This window comes from Cryptomeria japonica, unplaced genomic scaffold, assembly GCF_030272615.1.
Source record: "Cryptomeria japonica unplaced genomic scaffold, Sugi_1.0 HiC_scaffold_167, whole genome shotgun sequence".
NCBI lineage: Eukaryota > Viridiplantae > Streptophyta > Pinopsida > Cupressales > Cupressaceae > Cryptomeria > Cryptomeria japonica.
The window spans coordinates 265,001-280,000 of NW_026728989.1; the positions used below are offsets into that span (position 1 = coordinate 265,001).

Here is a 15,000-nt window from a genome sequence, read left to right on the forward strand (position 1 = left end):
CCTCGCGTGCACCTTCGTCGGGGTGGGCACCTTGGCTGGGTTTGCCCCGGCTGCGCTCCGAAGCGGGGTTATTGGAGCGCCGCCTCTTTTTTTGTCGGAGCGTTTGGTGGGGTTTCTCGCATTGGCTCTTCCGAGGCCCGGTTGCCACCCTGGCGCGCACGAAGTCGGAAGTAGGGTTAATTGCCCGGGTGCGCACCTTTGCCAGGGTGGGCACCTTACCTGGGCTGCGCACCAGGGCGGGCTCAAGATGGCACGCGCGTTCCGTTTTTTTCACTATCTTTCAAAACGGAAATTTTAAAATCTCCTTTTTTTTTTGCCTTTTCTGGAAATTAGTGAAGGCAGCGCATCAAAGGTGCGCACCTCGCTGCCCACCTTGGTGTGCTCTGAGGTGCGCACCCGGGAGCGCTACGAAGTGTGCTCCAAGGTGCGGCGTGCACGTTGTCGGAGCCCGGTTTGCCCCGGGTGCGCACCTCGCCTGCACCTTGGCCGGGGTGGGCACCTTGGCTGGGTTTGCCCAGGGTGCGCTCCGAAGCGGGGTTACTGGAGCGCCCCCTCTTTTTTTGTCAGAGCGTTTGGTGGGGTTTCTCGCATTGGCTCTTCCCAGGCCCGGTTGTTGGGTGCGCTCCCACCCTGGCGCGCGCGAAGTTGGAAGTTGGGTTAATTGCCCGGGCGCGCACCTTCGCCAGGGTGGGCACCTTGGTGCGCACACCTTGGCTGGGCTGCGCACCAGGGCGGGCTCAAGATGGCACCAGCATTCCCTTTTTCTCACTATCTTTCAAAACGGAAATTTTAAAATCTCGTTTTTTTTTTGCCTTTTATGGAAATTAGTGAAGGCATCGCATCAAAGGTGCGCACCTCGCTGCCCACCTTGGTGTGCTCCGAGGTGCCCACCACGGTGCGCAACGCCGGTGCGAACCCGGGAGCGCCCCGATGTGTGCTCCAAGGTGCGGCGTGCACGAAGTCGGACCCCGGTTTGCCCCGGGTGCGCACCTCGCGTGCACCTTGGTGCGCACACCTTGGCTGGGTTGCGCGGCCTGGTGGGCACCATGGTGCGCACCAAGGAGCGCTCCGAAGTGTGCTCCAAGGTGCGGCGTGCACGAAGTCGGAGCCCGGTTTGCCCCGGGTACGCACCTCGCGTGCACCTTCGCCGGGGTGGGCACCTCGGCTGGGTTGCGCGCCCTGGTGCGCACCAAGGAGCGCTCCGAAGTGTGCTCCAAGGTGCGGCGTGCACGAAGTCGGAGCCCGGTTTGCCCCGGGTGCGCACCTTCGCCGCGGTGCGCACCATGGCGTGCACGAAGTCGGAGCCCGGTTTGCCCCGGGTGCGCACCTCGCGTGCACCTTCGGCGGGGTTGCGCGCCCTGGTGGGCACCATGGTGCGCACCAAGGAGCGCTCCGAAGTGTGCTCCAAGGTGCGGCGTGCACGAAGTCGGAGCCCGGTTTGCCCCGGGTGCGCACCTCGCGTGCACCTTCGGCGGGGTTGCGCGCCCTGGTGGGCACCATGGTGCGCACCAAGGAGCGCTCCGAAGTGTGCTCCAAGGTGCGGCGTGCACGAAGTCGGAGCCCGGTTTGCCCCGGGTGCGCACCTCGCGTGCACCTTCGCCGCGGTGGGCACCATGGCGTGCACGAAGTCGGAGCCCGGTTTGCCCCGGGTGCGCACCTCGCGTGCACCTTCGCCGGGGTGGGCACCTCGGCTGGGTTGCGCGCCCTGGTGCGCACCAAGGAGCGCTCCGAAGTGTGCTCCAAGGTGCGGCGTGCACGAAGTCGGAGCCCGGTTTGCCCCGGGTGCGCACCTCGCGTGCACCTTCGCCAGGGTGGGCACCTCGGTGCGCACACCTTCTCAATGTTTTCTTGCCTTTTCTGGAAATTGGTGAAGGCAGCGCATCAAAGGTGCGCACCTCGGTGTGCTCCGAGGTGCGAACCCGAGAGCGCTCCGAGGTGCCCACGAAGTCGAAAGTCGGGTTAATTGCATTGTTTTCCCCGGGTGCGCTCCGAGGTGCGCAACATCGGCGCGCACCAAGGAGGGCTCCGAAGTGTGCTCCAAGGTGCGCACGATGGCGTGCACCTCTGGTGCGCACGATTCGGAGCTCGGTTTGACCGGGGTGCGCACACCTTGGCTGGGTTGCGCACCTTTTGTGCGCTCCAAGGTGCGCACGAAGTCGGAGCTCGGTTTGCCCCGGGTGCGCACCTTCGCCAGGGTGCGCACCTTGATGCGCACGCCTTGGCTGGGCTGCGCACCTTGGTGGGCGCCATGGTGCGCACCTTTCGTGCGCTCCAAGGTGCGCACGAAGTCGGAGCTCGGTTTGCCCCGGGTGCGCACCTTGGTGGGCGCCATGGTGCACTCCGAGGTGCCCAAGATTGGTGCGCACCAAGGAGCGCTCCGAAGTGCGCTCCAAGGTGCGCGCGAAGTCGAAAGTTGGGTTAATTGTCCGGTTTGCCTCGGGTGCGCACCTTGCGTGCACCTTCGCCAGGGTGGGCGCCTTGGTGCGCACACCTTGGCTGGGCTGCGCACACCTTGGCACCCGCGTTTCCTTCATTTTAAATTTTTTTTTTTTACAATCTCTCAAGTGGGAAATTCTATAATCTCAACTTTTTTTGCCTTTTCAGGAAACTTTTGAATGGAGCGCATCATTGGTGCGCTCCGAAGTGTGCTCCAAAGCTCTCTCCAGCTGCGTGCACCTGCCCCGGCCGCGCACCCGGCCCCGCCCAGCTTCGCTCACCTGTCCCGGGCGTCTGGTGCGGAACCTTAGAGTAAGAAACATCACCGTGCACCTTGGCCAACGTGCGCGACTCGACCGAGCGCGCACTGGCCGAGGTGCACACCGATTTCACCTGGGTGCGCGCGCAGCACCTCGGGCGCACCGGGGTGCGCGCACAACGCCCGGGTTGCACCGTGGCCTGTGTGCTCGGGGCGCCTCGGGTGCGCGCTCGGTGTCGCCCCCGCGCGCGCGGTAGTGCGGGCAGCGCACCCCGGCCCGGCCCGGCCCCGACGAGAACGCAAACGGGCAAAAGGTTTATTCAAATAGCATTGCGACGCCCGGCGAAAAACTAAAAAAGGGTGCAACACCGGGACTTCCCGGGAGGTCACCCATCCCAGTACTACTCCGGCCCAAGCGCGCTTAACTGCGGAGTTCTGATGGGATCCGGTGCACTAACGCTGGTATGATCGCACCCGTTATGAGCTTGTCGCAGTGTGTACTTAGCAAACCGCGACCCACGTGCGAATCCACCCCGGCCACCCACCCCCGTCGAGGTGCACACCCTCCCTCGCGAAGTGCGCCCCGTTCGCCAAGTGTGAGCCCTGCCCGGGTGCGCGCACCTTGCTAGGGCGTCGGGTGTGCACCCGGCCCGGCCTACGTGCGTGCACCTGGAGGGGGCGTCGTGTGCGTGCAGTGTCCCGTCTGCAACGCGGTGCCCACACACCACCTCGGGCGCAACGACCTGCGCTCACATGTGGGCCGAGTGCACCTTGGTGCATGTTCGGGGCGCCTCGGGTGCACGCTCGATCTTGCCCCGGTGCACCAAGGCGCTCGGTTTGCCCCGGGTGCGCACTTGGTGCAAGGTGGGCACCCAAAATAGGGATCAAGCACCAAAACACAAGTTTCGGGATGCAAAATGGGACCCAAGGACCACAAATGCGTTCCAAGACCCATGATGGGTCCACGAGAACAAAAATGTGTTCCGAGACTTAATAAACAAATATTGGGTTTTAGGAGAAGAAACATGCTCTGATGCCCAAAACGAGAATCGACCCCGAAAAGGCCACAGGCCAAAAGTGGGATGCGAGACAAAAAAAAATGGGACCCGAGGACCAAAATTGGGTTCCCAGGTCGAAGACAGGGCAACCGGACAAGAAACGACCTCTAAGGCTCGAAATGAGTCCCGACGACTAAAACTTGACAAGAAGCACCCATCAGGCACCCAACTCGACACCCATGGGATGCCGACCCACCCGGGCTTCCACCTAGCACACCTTGGCACCCACCCACCCTCGCACCCAACCTCGCACCCAACTTAGCACCTTTGAACCCACATTGGCACTCACCCTGACCCTGGCACCTTGGAACCCACATTGGCACTCACCTTGACCCTGGCACCCACCTTTGCACTCACCTTGGGACCCACCCTGGCTCCCACCTCGGCACCCACCCAGACACCCACCTTGGTTCCTTGGCACCCACCTTGGATCCTTGGCACCCACCCCGACACCCACCTTGGCACGCAACTTGGCTACTTGCCACCCACCTTGGCTCCTTGACGCCCACCCCGACAACCACCCCGTGACCTACCCTGGCTAGGGTTGGTGCACACCCACCCTGGTGCCCACCTTGGCACCCACCCTATGACCCACCTTGGCACGCACCTTAGTACCCACCCCGTTACCCACCCTAGGACCCACCCCGTGACCCACCTTGGCCAAGGTGGGTGCACCCACCCTGGTGCCCACCTTGGCACCCACCCATCCTAGCACCCAGCCTGTGACCGGGCTTGGAACCCAACCTTGCACCCGCACCCGTCTTGGCCAGTGTGGGTGCGCACCCATCCTGGCACCCACGTTGTGACACACCCTTTAACCCACGCACCCTAGCACCCACGTTGGCACCCACCTTGGAACCCAACCTAGCAACTTGGCACCCACCCCGTGACCCACCTTGGCATCCACCATAGCAGTCGCCGACTTGGCACCCACCTCGGCACCCACCTTGACACTTGTGGACCCACCTTGCCACTCACCCTAGCATCGACCCATCCTAGCACCCACCCTGGCACCTTTGCACCCTAGCACTCACCCATCCTAGCACCTAACCTGTGACCCACCTTGACACTCACCCTCGCACCCACCTTGGAACCCAACCTAGCACCCACCCACCCTGACACCAACCCTAGCACCTACCCACCCTTGCACCCACCCTGTGACCCATCTTGGCACCCACCCATCCTACCACTCAACCTATCACCCACCTTCTCACCCACCTTGGCATCCACCTTAGCACCCACCCACACTGGCACCTTGGCACCCACCTCGGGCAAGGTGGGTGCACACCCACCCTGGCACCCAATTTAGAACCCACCGAGCATGTTACCCACCTTGGCACCCACATTGCAGCCCACCCTAGTACCCACCCTATGACCCACATTGGCATCCACACCCTAGCACCCAGGCACCTCGACACCCGCCTTGACACCCACCCTAGCACTGAACCTGTGACCCACCTTGGAACTCACCCTAGAACCCACCCACCCTGTGAACCACCTTGGCATCCACCTTAGCACCCACCCACCTTGGCACCCACTCTAGCACTCACCCATCCTAACACCCAACTTGTTACCCACCTTGGCACCCGCCCTCGCGTCCACCTTGAAACCCACCCTAGCACCCACCCACGCAGGAGCCCACCTTGGCACCCAACCTAACACCCACGCATCCTGGCACCCAACTTGTGACCCACCTTGGAACCCACCCTAGTACCCACCTTTGAACCCACTATATCACCAACCCACCTTGGCACCCACCCTATGACCCTCTTTGGAATCCACCCTAGCACGCACCCACCCTGGCACCCACCATGGAGCGCACCCTAGCACCCACCCACCTCGGCACGCACCTCAACACCCACCTTGGTGTGCGCACTGCGCCAACCTCTCAAAGACCCTATGTGGTGCGCTCCAAAGTGTACACCTTTGGTGCGCTCCAAGGTGCGCACCTTTGGTGCACACCGAGGTGCACACCAAAGTGTGCACCGAGGTGAGCACCAAAGTGCACTCCAGGGTGCACACCAAGGCGTGCACCTTTGGTGCGGTCAATGCAAACGAATTCGGAAGTTGGGGTCGATGTCCTAATCGCTGCTGCAGACTACACGTATGAGAATCGGACAAATAGCTTTATATAGGGGAGGTGTTGCGTTTGATGGGTCGACTCCCCTGGTTGTGTGCACTGCACCAACTTCAAAGACCCTGTCTTGTTTAAGAAGTCAAAAGTTGGGGTGGATGTCCTAATCATTGCTGCAGTCTACGCATGTATGAGAATCAGACAAATAGCTTATATAGGGGAGGTGTTGCATTCGGTGGGTTGACTCCCCTGGTTGTGCGCACTGCGCCAACCTCAAAGACCCCGCATAGCAGAAGAAGTCGGAAGTCGGATTTTGGTGAGCACCAAGGCGTGCACCTTTGGTGCGGTCAACGCAGACGAATTCAGAAGTTGGGGTGGATGTCCTAATCGTTGTTGCAGGCTACACATGTATGAGAATCAGACAAATAGCTTATATAGGGGAGGTGTTGGGTTTGATGGGTCAACTCCCTTGGTTGTGCGCATTACGCCAACCTCAAAGACCTTGTTTTCGTTAAGAAGTCAAAAGTTGGGGTCAATGTCCTAATGGCTCCTGCAGGCTACACATGTATGAGAATCGGACAAATAGCTTATATAGGGGAGGTGTTGGGTTTGATGGGTCGACTCCCCTGGTTGTGCGCATTACGTCAACCTCAAAGACCTTGTTTTCGTTAAGAAGTCAAAAGTTGGGGTCGATGTCCTAATTGCTCCTGTAGACTACACATGTATGAGAATCAGACAAATAGCTTATATAGGGGAGGTGTTGGGTTTGATGGGTTGACTCCCCTAGTTGTTCGCATTACACCAACCTCAAAGACCTTGTTTTCGTTTAGAAGCCGAAAGTTGGGGTCGATGTCCTAATTGCTCCTGCAGGCTACGCATGTATGAGAATCAGACAAATAGCTTATATAGGGGAGGTGTTGGGTTTGATGGGTCGACTCCCCTGGTTGTGCGCATTGCGCCAACCTCAAAGACCCTGCATTGCGGATGAAGTCGAAAGTCAGAGTTTGGTGTGCTACAAGGTGTGGTCGAAGGTGCTCACCTAGGTGTGCACCTTTGGAGCACAGGAAAAGTGCCCTCCAAAAGTGCGCACCTTTGGAGTGCACAAAAGTGCCCTCCAAAAGTGCGCACCTTTGGAGCGCAGAAAAGTGCCCTCCAAAAAGTGCCCTCCAAAAGTGCGCACCTTTGGAGCGCAGAAAAGTGCCCTCCAAAAAGTGCCCTCCAAAAGTGCGCACCTTTGGAGCGCAGAAAAGTGCCCTCCAAAAAGTGCCCTCCAAAAGTGCGCACCTTTGGAGCGCAGAAAAGTGCCCTCCAAAAGTGCGCACCTTTGGAGCGCAGAAAAGTGCCCTCCAAAAAGTGCCCTCCAAAAGTGCGCACCTTTGGAGCGCAGAAAAGTGCCCTCCAAAAAGTGCCCTCCAAAAGTGCGCACCTTTGGAGCGCAGAAAAGTGCCCTCCAAAAAGTGCCCTCCAAAAGTGCGCACCTTTGGAGCGCAGAAAAGTGCCCTCCAAAAAGTGCCCTCCAAAAGTGCGCACCTTTGGAGCGCAGAAAAGTGCCCTCCAAAAAGTGCCCTCCAAAAGTGCGCACCTTTGGAGCGCAGAAAAGTGCCCTCCAAAAGTGCGCACCTTTGGAGCGCACAAAAGTGCCCTCCAAAAGTGCGCACTTTTGGTGCGCACCAAGGCGCTGGTTCGGTCGTTGCAGGCGAGTTCGGAAGTTGGGGTCGATGTCCTGAGCGGAGGTGCAAACTACACAGGTGTCGGAATCGGACAAATAGCTTATATAGGGGAGGTGTATGCTTCGATGGGTCGACTCCCCAGGTTGAGCGCACCGCGCCAACCTCAAAGACCCTACGGTATGGATGAAGTCGGAAGTTGGGTCCGATGACCAATTCGATTAGTAGGTATGCTCATGAGGTCGGAATTTGGGTCCGATGACCTGCCATGTGCAGGAAGGCGAATGTTGACACTGTGCGTTGCAAGGTGCACACCAAGGCGCTGGTGCGGTCTTTTTAGTCGAGTTCGGAAGTTGGGGTCGATGTCCTGATCGGAGGTGCAAGCTACACAGGTGTGGGAATCGGACAAATAGCTTATATAGGGGAGGTGTATGCTTCGTTGGGTCGACTCCCCGGGTTGAGCGCACCGCGCCAACCTCAAAGACCCTACGGTATGGATGAAGTCGGAAGTTGGGTCCGATGACCGATTCGATATGTAGGCATACTCGCGAGGTCGGAATTTGGGTCCGATGACCTGCCACGTGCAGGAAGGCGAATGTTGGCACTGTGCGTTGCAAGGTGCGCACCAAGGCGCTGGTTCGGTCGTTGGAGGCGAGTTCGGAAGTTGGGGTCGATGTCTTGATCGGAGGTGCAAACTACACAGGTGTGGGAATCGGACAAATAGCTTATATAGGGGAGGTGTATGCTTCGTTGGGTCGACTCCCCGGGTTGAGCGCACCGCGCCAACCTCAAAGACCCTACGGTATGGATGAAGTCGGAAGTTGGGTCCGATGACCGATTCGATATGTAGGCATACTCGCGAGGTCGGAATTTGGGTCCGATGACCTGCCATGTGCAGGAAGGCGAATGTTGGGACTGTGCGTCGCAAGGTGCGCACCAAGGCGCTGGTGCCGTCGTTGCAGTCGAGTTCGGAAGTTGGGGTCGATGTCCTGGTCAGAGGTGCAAACTACACAGGTGTGGGAATCGGACAAATAGCTTATATAGGGGAGGTGTATGCTTCGATGGGTCGACTCCCTGGGTTGAGCGCACCGCGCCAACCTCAAAGACCCTACAGTATGGATGAAGTCGGAAGTTGGGTCCGATGACCGATTCAATACGTAGGCATATTGGCGAGGTCTGAATTTGTGTCCGATGACCTGCCATGCGCAGGAAGGCGGAATTTGGGTCCGATGACCGAGTTGATGGCGTGCCATGCGCAGAAAGGCGGAATTTGGGTCCGATGACCGAGTTGATGTTGATGGCCCGCCATGCACAGGAAGGCGGAATTTGGGTCCGATGACCGATTTGAAGGCGTGCCATACGCAAAAAGGCGGAGTTTGGGTCCGATGACCGAGTTGATATTGATGGCCCGCCATGCGCAGGAAGGCGGAATTTGGGTCCGATGACCTGACATACGCATGGAGTCCGACTCGGGGGCCGCTGTTCGATTCGATGACTTGCATTGTGGGTAAAGTCGGAAGTTGTGGTCTTTGACCCGATTCGATGACCAGACTTCGGCTGCTTGAGAATCGGACAAATAACTTATATAGGGGAGGTAGTGTTCTCGAGCATCCTCCCCCCGTGCCCGTTTATGTCGATTGATGCTGGTGCTCGACTGGTTGGAGCGCTCGGATGCAAAAATCTTGCACCAGGATTTATCGATTGTGATGGACACGGCAAGTCTCCTGATTGCTATGCAGGAGCTCATCGTGAATCTCTATGCGGCCTTGGTATGGACTCGACCTGCGGAATGGTTCGGCAATGGTAGTCGCTCCAACACGTCCTTGCAATGGCCACAGAGGTGATTCGACTAGAGCTCCAGTCTAGCTTTTGGGTTGCTTGGCGGACTGGTATAGCCGCGATCGAGTTCCGGCCATGAACGTTTTAGATAGCTCTTGGGCTTTCTGGGACGGAAGTCGGAAGTTTGGGCTGTTGTCCGATTTGATGACCATTCTTCGGATGTGTGAGAATCGGACAAATAACTTATATAGGGGACTGTGTTGTCTCACGCAGCCCCCTCCGTGCCCCTCTATCTCGACCGATGTTGGTGCTTGAAAGGGTTGGGATCGCTCGGATTTATAAACGTGCACCACCATTTGTCGAGTGTGAGGGACGCGGCAGGTCTCCTAAATGCTATGCGGGCGCTCTCTGAGAATCTCTATCCGGCCTCGACACAGACTAGTCTTGCTGAATGGTTTGGCACTGGTAGTCGATCCAACACGTCGTTGTTGTGGCCGCCTAGGCGATTCGATTCGAGCCCCCGTCTAGCTTTTGGGTTGCTTGGCGGATTTTGCCCTATCCGCAAGTGAGCTCGGTCCCTAAACGTTCGAGAAACCCAATTGCTATGCGCCGACTCTCTTTCTTGCGAGCCTCCATCTAGCTTTTGGGTCTCTACGGAACGGAAGTCGGAATCTGGGACCGTTGTTTGATTCGACGAGGCAGACTACGGTTGTGCGAGAATCGGACAAATAACTTATATAGGGGAGGTGTTGACTGGAGCATTCTCCCCCGTGCCCCTCTAACTCGACCAATGCTGGCGCTCGAACGGTGGTAGCGCTCGGATTTTCATTGAGCGCCAGCATTGGTCGATTTAGAGGGGCATGCGAGATTCCCGAATGCTATGCGAGGGCTCTAACGGAAATGTCTATTGGTTTCGGTATGGATGCAATTGCGAGTGGTTCGGCAAAGGTAGTCGTTCCGATGCGTCCATGTCGTGGCCAAATCGATAATTCGATTTGAGCCCTCGTATAGCATTTGGGTCTCTCGATGTGATTCCGCATTCCAGTCCCTTTGGGCACTGCTTGAGCCGCATCCCAGGGGGTTCCCTTCCCAATAATCTGCCTCGCAACCCGATTGCTATGCGGTGAGGCTCCTCGGCCGCCTCGGAACTATCTGTGTATCAGACGCATCGCGGGATAAGGGGTTGGCAACGGTAGTCGCCCCAAGCGCGTCCGATGCTTGGACCATTCCGAGGCGGCCCTGAAGCCTCTTCCGTCTAGCCGTTGGGTCCTTCTCGCCGCATCCCTCGCCTCGCACCCCGATTGCTATGCGGTGAGGCTCCTCGGCCGCCTCGGAACTATCTGTGTATCGGACGCGTCGCGGGATAAGGGGTTGTCACTGGTAGTCGCCCCAAGCGTGTCCGATGCTTGGACCATTCCGAGGCGGCCCTGAAGCCTCTTCCGTCTAGCCGTTGGGTCCTTCTCGCCGCATCCCTCGCCTCGCACCCCGATTGCTATGCGGTGAGGCTCCTCGGCCGCCTCGGAACTATCTGTGTATCGGACGCGTCGCGGGATAAGGGGTTGTCATTGGTAGTCGCCCCAAGCGCGTCCGATGCTTGGACCATTCCGAGGCGGCCCTGAAGCCTCTTCCGTCTAGCCGTTGGGTCCTTCTCGCCGCATCCCTCGCCTCGCACCCCGATTGCTATGCGGTGAGGCTCCTCGGCCGCCTCGGAACTATCTGTGTATCGGACGCGTCGCGGGATAAGGGGTTGTCACTGGTAGTCGCCCCAAGCGCGTCCGATGCTTGGACCATTCCGAGGCGGCCCTGAAGCCTCTTCCGTCTAGCCGTTGGGTCCTTCTCGCCGCATCCCTCGCCTCGCACCCCGATTGCTATGCGGTGAGGCTCCTCGGCCGCCTCGGAACTATCTGTGTATCGGACGCGTCGCGGGATAAGGGGTTGTCACTGGTAGTCGCCCCAAGCGCGTTCGATGCTTGGACCATTCCGAGGCGGCCCTGAAGCCTCTTCCGTCTAGCCGTTGGGTCCTTCTCGCCGCATCCCTCGCCTCGCACCCCGATTGCTATGCGGTGAGGCTCCTCGGCCGCCTTGGAACTATCTGTGTATCGGACGCGTCGCGGGATAAGGGGTTGTCACTGGTAGTCGCCCCAAGCGCGTCCGATGCTTAGACCATTCCGAGGCGGACCCGAAGCCTCTTCCGTCTAGCCGTTGGGTCCTTCTCGCCGCATCCTTCGCCTCGCACCCCGATTGCTATGCGGTGAGGCTCCTCGGCCGCCTCGGAACTATCTGTGTATCGGACGCGTCGCGGGATAAGGGGTTGTCACTGGTAGTCGCCCCAAGCGCGTCCGATGCTTGGACCATTCCGAGGCGGACCCGAAGCCTCTTCCGTCTAGCCGTTGGGTCCTTCTCGCCGCATCCCTCGCCTCGCACCCCGATTGCTATGCGGTGAGGCTCCTCGGCCGCCTTGGAACTATCTGTGTATCGGACGCGTCGCGGGATAAGGGGTTGTCACTGGTAGTCGCCCCAAGCGCGTCCGATGCTTGGACCATTCCGAGGCGGACCCGAAGCCTCTTCCGTCTAGCCGTTGGGTCCTTCTCGCCGCATCCCTCGCCTCGCACCCCGATTGCTATGCGGTGAGGCTCCTCGGCCGCCTTGGAACTATCTGTGTATCGGACGCGTCGCGGGATAAGGGGTTGTCACTGGTAGTCGCCCCAAGCGCGTCCGATGCTTGGACCATTCCGAGGCGGACCCGAAGCCTCTTCCGTCTAGCCGTTGGGTCCTTCTCGCCGCATCCCTCGCCTCGCACCCCGATTGCTATGCGGTGAGGCTCCTCGGCCGCCTTGGAACTATCTGTGTATCGGACGCGTCGCGGGATAAGGGGTTGTCACTGGTAGTCGCCCCAAGCGCGTCCGATGCTTGGACCATTCCGAGGCGGCCCCGAAGCCTCTTCCGTGTAGCCGTTGGGTCCTTCTCGCCGCATCCCTCGCCTCGCACCCCGATTGCTATGCGGTGAGGCTCCTCGGCCGCCTTGGAACTATCTGTGTATCGGACGCGTCGCGGGATAAGGGGTTGTCACTGGTAGTCGCCCCAAGCGCGTCCGATGCTTGGACCATTCCGAGGCGGCCCCGAAGCCTCTTCCGTGTAGCCGTTGGGTCCTTCTCGCCGCATCCCTCGCCTCGCACCCCGATTGCTATGCGGTGAGGCTCCTCGGCCGCCTTGGAACTATCTGTGTATCGGACGCGTCGCGGGATAAGGGGTTGTCACTGGTAGTCGCCCCAAGCGCGTCCGATGCTTGGACCATTCCGAGGCGGACCTGAAGCCTCTTCCCTCTAGCCGTTGGGGCTTTCTCGCCGCATCCCTCGCCTCGCACCCTGATTGCTATGCTGTGAGGCTCCTCGGCCGCCTTGGAACTATCTGTGTATCGGACGCATCGCGGGATAAGGGGTTGGCAGTGGTAGTCGCCCCAAGCGCATCCGATGCTTGGACCATTCCGAGGCGGCCCTGCAGCCTCTTCCGTCTAGCCGTTGGGGCCATCTCGCCGCATCCCCCACCTCGCACCACGATTGCTATGCGGTGAGGCTCCTTGGCCGCCTCGGAACTATTTGTGTATCGGACGCATCGCGGGATAAGGGGTTGTCACTGGTAGTCGCCCCAAGCGCGTCCGATGCTTGGACTATTCCGAGGCGGCCCTGCAGCCTCTTCCGTCTAGCCGTTGGGGCCATCTCGCTGCATCCCCCACCTCCTCGGCCGCCTCGGAACTATCTGTGTATCGGACGCATCGCGGGATAAGGGGTTGGCAGTGGTAGTCGCCCCAAGCGCGTCCGATGCTTGGACTATTCCGAGGCAGCCCTGCAGCCTCTTCCGTCTAGCCTTTGGGGCCATCTCGCCGCATCCCTCGCCTCGCACCCCGATTGCTATGCGGTGAGGCTCCTCGGCCGCCTGGGAACTATCTTCGTATCGGACGCATCGCGGGATAAGGGGTTGTCACTGGTAGTCGCCCCAAGCGCGTCCGATGCTTGGACTATTCCGAGGCGGCCCTGTGGCCTCTTCCGTCTAGCCGTTGGGGCCATCTCGCCGCATCCCCCACCTCGCACCCCGATTGCTATGCGGTGAGGCTCTTCGGCCGCCTTGGAACTATCTTCGTATCGGACGCATTGCGGGATAAGGGGTTGTCACTGGTAGTGGCCCCAAGCGCGTCCGATGCTTGGACTATTCCGAGGCGGCCCTGCAGCCTCTTCCGTCTAGCCGTTGGGGCCATCTCGCCGCATCCCCCACCTCGCACCCCGATTGCTATGCGGTGAGGCTCCTCGGCCGCCTTGGAACTATCTTCGTATCGGACGCATCGCGGGATAAGGGGTTGTCACTGGTAGTCGCCCCAAGCGCGTCCGATGCTTGGACTATTCCGACGCGGCCCTGTGGCCTCTTCCGTCTAGCCGTTGGGGCCATCTCGCCGCATCCCCCACCTCGCACCCCGATTGCTATGCGGTGAGGCTCCTCGGCCGCCTTGGAACCATCTTCGTATCGGACGCATCGCGGGATAGGGGGCTGTCACTGGTAGTCGCCCCAAGCGTGTCCGATGCTTGGACCATTCCTAGGCGGCCCTGAAGCCTCTTCCGTCTAGCCGTTGGGGCCTTCCCGCCCCATCCCTCGCCTCGCACCCCCGATTGCTATGCGGTGAGGCTCCTCGGCCGCCTTGGAACCATCTGTGTATCGGACGCATCGCGGGATAAGGGGTTGGCACTGGCAGTCGCCCCAAGCGCGTCCGATGCTTGGACCATTCCGAGGTGGCCCTGAAGCCTCTTCCGTCTAGCCGTTGGGGCCTTCCCGCCCCATCCCTCGCCTCGCACCCCGATTGATATGCGGTGAGGCTCCTCGGCCGCCTTGGAACTATCTGTGTATCGGACGCATCGCGGGATAAGGGGTTGGCACTGGTAGTCGTCCCAATCGCATCCGATGCTTGGACCATTCCGAGGCGGCCCTGCAGCCTCTTCCGTTTAGCCGTCGGGGCCTTCCCGCCGCATCCCTCGCCTCGCATCCCGATTCCTATGCGGTGAGTCTTCTCGGCCGCCGCGGAACTATACCTGTTATTGCTACTGCATCCTTCGGCTGGTAACCTCCTCTGCCGCCTTGGAACGTTCTCTTTGTCGGACGCGTCGCGGGATAAGGGGTTGGCACTGGTAGTCGCCCCAAGCGCGCCCGATGCATAGACCGCTCCGAGTCGACCTTGCTTTCAGCCTCTCACATGCATAGACCTCTCTGAGTCGACCCTGCAGCCTCTCACGTTTAGCCTTTGGAATCTCGCCTCACAACATGATTGCTATCCTTGATGCATCCCTTGCCTCGAGCCCTGATTGCTTTCTTGGCTGCATCCCTCCTCTCCTCACAGCCCGGTTGTCATCACTGCTTCATCCGTCGCTTCATGCATTCTGGCTGCTGGGCCCTTCCCACCGCACACCTCGATTGCTATCTCTTCTGCATCACACACCCCGATTGCTATCTCTGCTACATCCCTCGGCTCTCACTTCTGCATCCTTCGCCTCACACCTCGATTGCTATCAATGCTGCATCCGTAACCTCACACCCCGATTGCTATGCGGGGAGGCTCCTTGGCCGCCTTGGAAATTTCTGTGTGTCGGACGCACCGCGGGATAAGGGGTTGGCACTGGTAGTCGCCCCAAGTGCGCCCGATTCTTAGACCGCTTCGAGGTGACCTCGTAGCCTCTTTCGTCCAGG

General features: G+C 59.7%; 1 non-coding gene across 1 annotated transcript; it reads right to left on the reverse strand.

Annotated features, from left to right (window-relative positions):
- Positions 1 to 3,052: 3,052 nt before the first annotated feature.
- LOC131867273 (5S ribosomal RNA) lies at positions 3,053 to 3,171 on the reverse strand. The gene has a single exon (XR_009365832.1). It is a non-coding gene; the product is annotated as a 5S ribosomal RNA (ribosomal RNA).
- Between the last annotated feature and the right edge of the window lie 11,829 nt (positions 3,172 to 15,000).